This window comes from Pelobates fuscus, chromosome 6 (genome assembly GCF_036172605.1).
Source record: "Pelobates fuscus isolate aPelFus1 chromosome 6, aPelFus1.pri, whole genome shotgun sequence".
Lineage (NCBI taxonomy): Eukaryota > Metazoa > Chordata > Amphibia > Anura > Pelobatidae > Pelobates > Pelobates fuscus.
In genome coordinates this window covers 299,057,297-299,064,892 of record NC_086322.1, presented here as the reverse complement: position 1 = coordinate 299,064,892, position 7,596 = coordinate 299,057,297, and the positions used below count along the sequence as shown (strand labels likewise).

The window sequence follows — 7,596 nt, the reverse complement described above, 5'->3', positions numbered from 1 at the left end:
ACATTACAGAGGTCACAGCTAGGCCGGACCTCCCCGTACGTATATTACTGAGCTCACAGCTAGACCGGGCCTTCCTCGTACATACATTAGAGCTCACAGGTAGGCCAGGCCTCCCCGTACATACATTACAGAGCTCACAGCTAGGCCAGGCCTCCCCATACATACATTACAGAGCTCACAGCTTGGTTGGGCCTCCCTGTACATATATTACTGAGCTCACAGCTAGGCTGGCCTCCCTCGAACATACATTACAGAGCTCACAGCTAGGCCGGGCCTTCCTTGTGCATACATTACAGAGCTCACAGCTAGGCTGGGCCTCCCCGTACATATATTACTGAGCTCATAGCTAGACCGGGTCTTCCTCGTACATACATTACAGAGCTCACAGCTAGGCTGGGCCTCCCCGTACATATATTACTGAGCTCATAGCTAGACCGGGTCTTCCTCGTACATACATTACAGAGCTCACAGCTAGGCTGGCCTCCCTCGAACATACATTACAGAGCTCACAGCTAGGTCGGGCCTCCCCGTACATACATTAGAGCTCACAGCTAGGCTGGCCTCCCTCGAACGTACATTACAGAGCTCACAGCTAGGTCGGGCCTCCCCCTACATACATTACAGAGCTCACAGATAGGCTGGCCTCCCTCAAGCATACATTACAGAGCTCACAGCTTGGTCGGACTTGCCTCCTGCATAGATATGTGTTTTATTACCAGATTCTGTCTATAGGAAGTTGTGTATAGACACCATACTTGATTGATTGAAGACTGCCACAGTGAACAGGCCCTGTACCTGGCTTTGGAAAGAAAGATATTTTATTTATTTTTCTTAGTTTGATTTTACCCTGAGCATTTTGTTGTTTGTAATTTTGTGAAAGGGGTGATGGTTTTCAGGTGTACTCATTGTAAAACCGGTTGACTGATCAGTTAAAACTATGAGAAAGCGGTCTGCCAACTTCCTTTACTCTCAGTCAATCTTCACGGAATGGGGAATAGTTTGGTAATTAGCAATACTTCCATTGTCTATAATCCACTAGATAAATTGCATTATAATTGATATGCAGGATATAGCCAAAGCAGACTGTTGACTGGTAAAGCGCTGACTAGCTTAACCATCCTTTACTAATTCAAGCCATGAACTAGCCAGACACACAATGCTGATCACACTAAGGTTTCAAATATTATAACAACTGGAAATATTTCCCAAGTTATCGGTGCTTTCAGTTTAATTATTGTGACCTGAAATTTGAGATTTACTTTGAATTCCGAACAGTTGACATTTTAGTGAATAATATTGCACTAAACCTGTGGGGGGCGCACACAGGGCTCGTGTCTCGGGAATGGACGTATTTAATAACCCAAATCCCAGCCGACGCACACTTTGTCTATATATCTGCGTGGCTGCTGAACGATTGGTGTGTTTGCATTTCTTGATTTTACTAAATTAAATTATATAAGCAAACCAAATCAAAGTGATTTTAATAGCAGTGAGACAGACTAATCATTTAGCAACACACAGGCAGCAGGAATCTCACCTCATGGGGTTTTATTTTTAAGGATTTGATCTTTTGATAGCAAGAACAATCCCCTGGCTTTAAGCATTATTGTGTTATTTAAGGTTGCAGCTTTCATTAAACTCTGTTTGTTTTACCAGCAGCAGAGCACCAGCCATGTATTGAGCAGATAGCGTGGAGAGGGACAAATTCACCATCCAAAAGCACAGCTTTTATAAGCTGAGAAGATTGACCCAATCTTAATTTATTGCCATGGAAACCTGGCTTAATCTGTAATAATTCCTCTACAGTGGTTTATAAACTATGGCCTGCTTTATTTTATGACATTTAAGTCCTCTAAAACCAGCAGAATTAAAAACAAATAATACAATTTGCAGCCCAGTTACTCAAGTAGTATGTGTCCAAACTCTGGGGAAACGGTACCCAAGGGAAGACACACACACACATTTTGAAGGGACGGTACCCAAGGCAAGACACACACACATGCACTCTGGAAGGAATGTACCCACGGCAAGACACACACCCTCTGGAGGGCTGGTACCTGAGACGAACACACTGTGGACAGACCGTACCCAGTACCCAAGGCAAGATACACAGAATTCTATAAACACAATAAGAATGATTAGGGAAGGGCATTTAATGAGTCTGTTTTCTACAATCATCCTACTTTTACAGAAATCAGATTAACCGATCTCCCGTCGTCTCCTGGACCCTGAAGGGCAATGAATTTACCTCCATCACAGCGCATGAAATCTCACATATTGGAGAGCTTTTCATAAACTACCCTACAGTTACAGTCAAGAAAAACGCTCTGGGTCTGGCAGTGCCATTATGACCAATTGTAAGGTGGGAAAAACTTGAAGATCAGATTGACCTTTGTTTTACAATCGTTCGAGTCATCTTTTCTCAGTCCCCTCACATGGTAACGGACAGCAAATCTTAAAGGGACATGACAGGCCTCCAGACCGTTTCAGCTCATTGAAGTGGTCTTGGTGCAGTGTCCCTGTCTCCCTTAGTCCTGCAATGTAAAACATTGCATTTTTAGAGAAACGGCAGCGTTTTACATAGCAGTACTAAGACTGCCTCTAGTGGCGGTCTACCAGGCAGCCACTAGAGGCGCTTCTTGGAGTTTCAAAGAGTTTGACTCTGTGAAATGCCACTAGAAAACCTCACTCTCTGCATTAGGACATCCAGCATCAAGATAAAACTTGTAGGAAAGCATTGAGTGGCGATGGACATTGGTGCTGGAATCGGGTAAGTGAATAATAGCTTATTTAATCTTTCTTAATTTGGGTACTAAAGAGTATCTTCATTTGCACACCCACTCCCCCCCGAAAAGTCTTCTGATTTTGAGTTTTGCATTTCAGTAACATTCATCCACCTCTTTACATGGTTTTTGGGTCAAGACACAATGCAGCGTTTCAACAAGCTATTATGGAATACTAAATGTTTTATTTATAAATCTCTTTATTTTTTATACCAGTTTATTCACTCCTATATAAAAATACAATGCTCAAAAATCCTGTTAAGGTATAGAAACAAGACTTATATCATTTTTTTATTTTTAAAGAAGATATATTGCCAGAGCATTCATATTTTTGAGATTCTCTATATATAAATGTATCACACTGTGAAGTCTAGTTGGTCTAAACTTGTTTATTTTTTTCCAGGTCCCAGTTGGGTAATCTCTACCCTTGACCTTTGAGTTTGGGTTAGGGTGAGATTTAATAAAAATCAATTGTGAAAAACCTGTTTCTGGGTCTGGAAATGTTTGGGAGAAAGTACGATGAGAGTGGTGGACACAATCCATCCGTATAATTTATTATTTAAATGTTTCGAACAGAGCTGTGGGCAAGGTTAATCTATGAGAGACAGCTAGCAGTTTGGGATTGCACAGTTCCGCCATTCTCTTTGTAACTGTGCAGCAATATAGGTGTACATTGCACTCCTGATGCACCCCAATATCATGTGTATCTTGTACCTGTCCTCATAATGTATTGTCTGTCTTAATATTTATGTACTGGTTATGTAATGTAGCACACTGCCCCCTGCTGGAAACCTCACAATCTGCCTTATAGTGTCATGTGTGCAAAATCTGGGTAAGAAATGTAAATGAATGAATTATACATGTATTCATATAGATATGTTGGTAATTATGAATTATATATGCATAACAGAGAGCTGGATCCACTGTATATTAAAGCAATATTTAAAGTGTATAAAGCTAATGAATTTCTATATTGAGTGTTTTTATAGAGGGGGATGATAGGCTTGCTATTGTTCAGATTCATCACGACATGGGGTCAGCGGATATATATTGCATCTGTACTACAACGGAGGGGGTTTATTAAACATGATTGTCGTTCTAACCATTGCTCTCTCTTTCTTTGCGTCTTTATATGTTATAAATTGCTCAGCTGGTGCTTTCACATAAATAGAAGAAGCCTTTTTCTTTTTCTATACAGGGGCGTACCTGGAGCATTTGGCACCCGGGGCGGATCCTTTATTTGGCACCCCCATCCCCAACTTTGAAATGTAAAAAACAGCTGCAATTGTTTTTAAATGTATGTTTATGCAGTGTGTGTATAGTCTGTACAGTGTGTGTGTATAGTGTGTGCAGTGTGTGTATAGAGTGTGTAGTGTGTATGCAGTGTGTGTATAGTGTGTACAGTGTGTATGCAGTGTGTGTATAGTGTGTGCAGTGTGTGTATAGTGTGTATGCAGTGTGTGTCCCCAAGCCCCTAGTCACACAACCAAATAAAAAAGCCCCTACCTACCCCCCTCACCCTAAAAAATAGTGAGGGGGGAATAAAATTACTACCCTGTAAAGTAAAATTCAACTTACTATACGTCTATACGTCTTCTTTTTTTCTAAAATCTTCATTTTTCAGCCCCAAAAAGGGCCAAATAAAAAGCTATCATACCCGTCGAACTTAAAAATAAAATAAAAAACCCGAGCGCAAAAAAAAATGAATCCATCTTCACCCATGGAGGGCTCCGTGTCAGTGTTTATCAGGGATCCTTAGGATAGGTGTCAATCCATATCTGCCAAGTGACCCTATGTAGGGGGAACAGTCCCTATTCTGCTCTGTGTCAGTGTCTGGAGGGAGTATCTGCAGTAACACAGGGTGTCTGGAGTGAGTGTCTGGGGGGAGTATCTGCTTGTAACATTCATATGCACAAAAAAAATGGTTGCAGCTTCCGAATTAATCTAAAATGGATGCTGTCCAGTAGGTGGGAGGGTCTGCTAGGGAGGGTGTGCTGCTGATTGGCTGTAATGTGTCTGCTGACTGTGAGGTACAGGGTCAAAGTTTACTCAATGATGACGAATAGGGGGCGGACCGAACACCGCATGTGTTCGCCCGCGGTGGAGGACGCGAATATGCTATGTTCGCCGGGAACTATTCGCCGGCGAACAGTTCGGTACATCACTACCAGAGAGTGGAAACTCCTACATCCAATAACTCTCTGAGATAAGCCTGGCATTGCAGGGATTAGCTTCAGAGAGCTTCCGGCTCTCTGTCTGATATAGGAAAGGCGGGAAGCAGATCGTAGGTAAATTGTTCTAGAACTGACTATTCCACTTTCCAAGCCAATCAGCAGCACCCCTGCCCAGCGGCACTGCTCTTTCTTAATCTGAAAATGTGAATGTCGCCAGGTGAAGATTGGACATTTCCGCTGGAGGCAACTTAGGGGTTAAACCGTTTGAGAGCAGTTTCACCTCTTGAGGTTTGAGTGCCTCAAGGCACCATAACTTAATTTAGATTAAGTTGTTTTGATGCGTGGCGTGTCCCTTTAACACAAGAAATGAGTGGGTTTCAATGTTTTTAATTAGCGGTGTAAATTCCAGTGATAGTTGCTCTTTGTTGCCGCATAGTCCCCCGTTGTCTTTTCCTGCTAGCACCGCTCGCCAAGTTAAAGAATGAATAAGTAAACAAACTTCTATTCAGTGTCTTAAATCAATATGGCATCCCACACAGAACTAAACGCATCAACATTCAAATTACTTGCACTAAAACCAAACATGCTTTTTACAAAGGGCAGGGTATTGAATCAGACCAGTATATTGCCATTTCGTGTAATGATCAGACCTTTAACTGCGAGAAAACACTTATTTGGCTTCAGAGACTCTGCCTTGACAAACACTACACATTTATTCGCTAAACACGCAATTGCAGTGAAGTAGAAAATGAATTGCAAAATAGGCGAAAATATCCAAACTACAACTAGGATGAGTTCTGAGAATTTTTCTTAAATCTGCTATTTTGATCTACATTTTAATATTCAATTTTCAATTCACTACAACTTGCTTTTTCCTTTAAATAAAACTCCACAAAGTTCCATCATACGGTGCTGCAATTTTCTCTTTTAGGACTATTGTCGCAAATTCAAAGGTATGTGTGTATCTTTTAGCTTATATACATTTATATAGAATATTTATACTCTGTGATTTCTCTAAAACGGTCAAAAAGAATTCTCATGGGTGACAGTCAGGAGGGGAACTAAGAGACAATGATCCAACATTCTGTGGAATATTTCAGTATTTTTGTGTCCATAACTGTCTAATTAATTAGCCCTGTTATTTATTTATATATCAAATAATTTACCAGGCAGGATACATTGTTTTCAAGTCTGTTCCGGACCCACGAACACTTCATTGTTACAATAGGGTACAATATAATCTTAAAAATACAAAGTAATATTAAAATACACAGAATAAGTAAGAAATATAATCAACCATGATCACGGGTGCATTCTGTACTGAGATATGTTAACCGGGGTTTCTTAAAGAATTTTAGTGTGGAAGAAGATTTAATTGTGTCCGTGGGGTAATTCCCTGAGGTGCTCCAGTATTCTGCATTACAAAAATAAAGTAGATCGATCCTCATTATCATTAAAGTGCTGATACTGGATCAGAGGTTATAGGAGGTGGGAACAGCTGGGGAGAGCATTCTGCTCAGGTAGGGTGGGAGCTTCCCAGAAAAGCTCTTAAACACAAGGCTGGAAAGATGAAGGGTGCGCCCGGATTCCAGCGACAGCCAGTTTAGTTCTTTTAGCATGTCACAATGGTGGGTAGCACAAATCGGCAGAACGAGTTATACAATGTATTGAGTTTATTAAGGTGGATTTGCAGTGCAGGTGCATATACTACTTCCCCATAATCAATGACCGGCATTAGCATTTATTGCACAATCTGTTTCCTTACCAGGGGGCTTAGGCAGGATTGGTTTCTGGACAGGGCACCTCAGTTTAGATAAAGATTTGATGAGAGGTTTTGTTTTTGTGGAGGCCAAAAGATAGACTGGGGTCTAGCAACATGCCTAGATATTTGAAAGCGTGAACGGAAGTCTGTGAACTATACTATTTAATTTTGTTTTCATGCATAGCTGTTTTTTTTTTTTTTTAATTTGTGTAATTTAGGTACTGTTCCAAAGACCATTGTGACATTAGTCAGTGTTTAGGAACAGTTTATCTGCAATCCACTTTTCTACCTCAGCGAACTAGTCTTGGAGCACAGCCTCAAGCTGCGGTAGTTTGGGTTAGCGTAGATTACGGTGTCGTCTGCATACATGTGTATAGTTGAGGCTTTGCAGACGTTATGAATAATGTGAATAGTATGGGGCCGAGTATGGAGCCTTGGAGAACACATACGTGACTGGGAGAGGATGACACTGTCAAAAATGGACACATATTGCGTTTGATCTGATACATACGACTGAAACCAGGTTAGAAGACGATCACCAATACCTGAGTTTTTTAGTTTGTGCAGTGGAATGCCATGGTCTACTGTATCAATAGCCTTGGGAAAATCAAGGAAAATAGCTCCAGTTAGGTCTCCTTGTTCCATGCCAGTTTGGATGTCATTGCAAACATTTATAGGGCAGACACAGTGGCGTAGCTAGAGCTTTTGCCGCTCGGGGCTGTCCCTGAGATTGCCGCCCTTATCTCGACCCAAATACTAAATCTTTTCATCTCAAACTATATTTTTTAATTGAATAAGTTCCAATACAATTGTCAGCTTCACCAATAAAGTGGCAATGTAGAATTATTGGTGAAGCTGACAACTGTATTGGCACTTA

The 7,596-nt window shown here is 41.1% G+C and overlaps 1 long non-coding RNA gene across 1 annotated transcript; it reads left to right on the top strand.

The window, feature by feature from the left end:
• The first annotated feature begins 476 nt into the window (after window positions 1-476).
• On the top strand, window positions 477-3,885 carry LOC134615154 (uncharacterized). Its single transcript, XR_010091288.1, has 2 exons — window positions 477-596; window positions 638-3,885. It is a non-coding gene; the product is annotated as an uncharacterized LOC134615154 (long non-coding RNA).
• The last annotated feature ends 3,711 nt before the right edge of the window (window positions 3,886-7,596 follow it).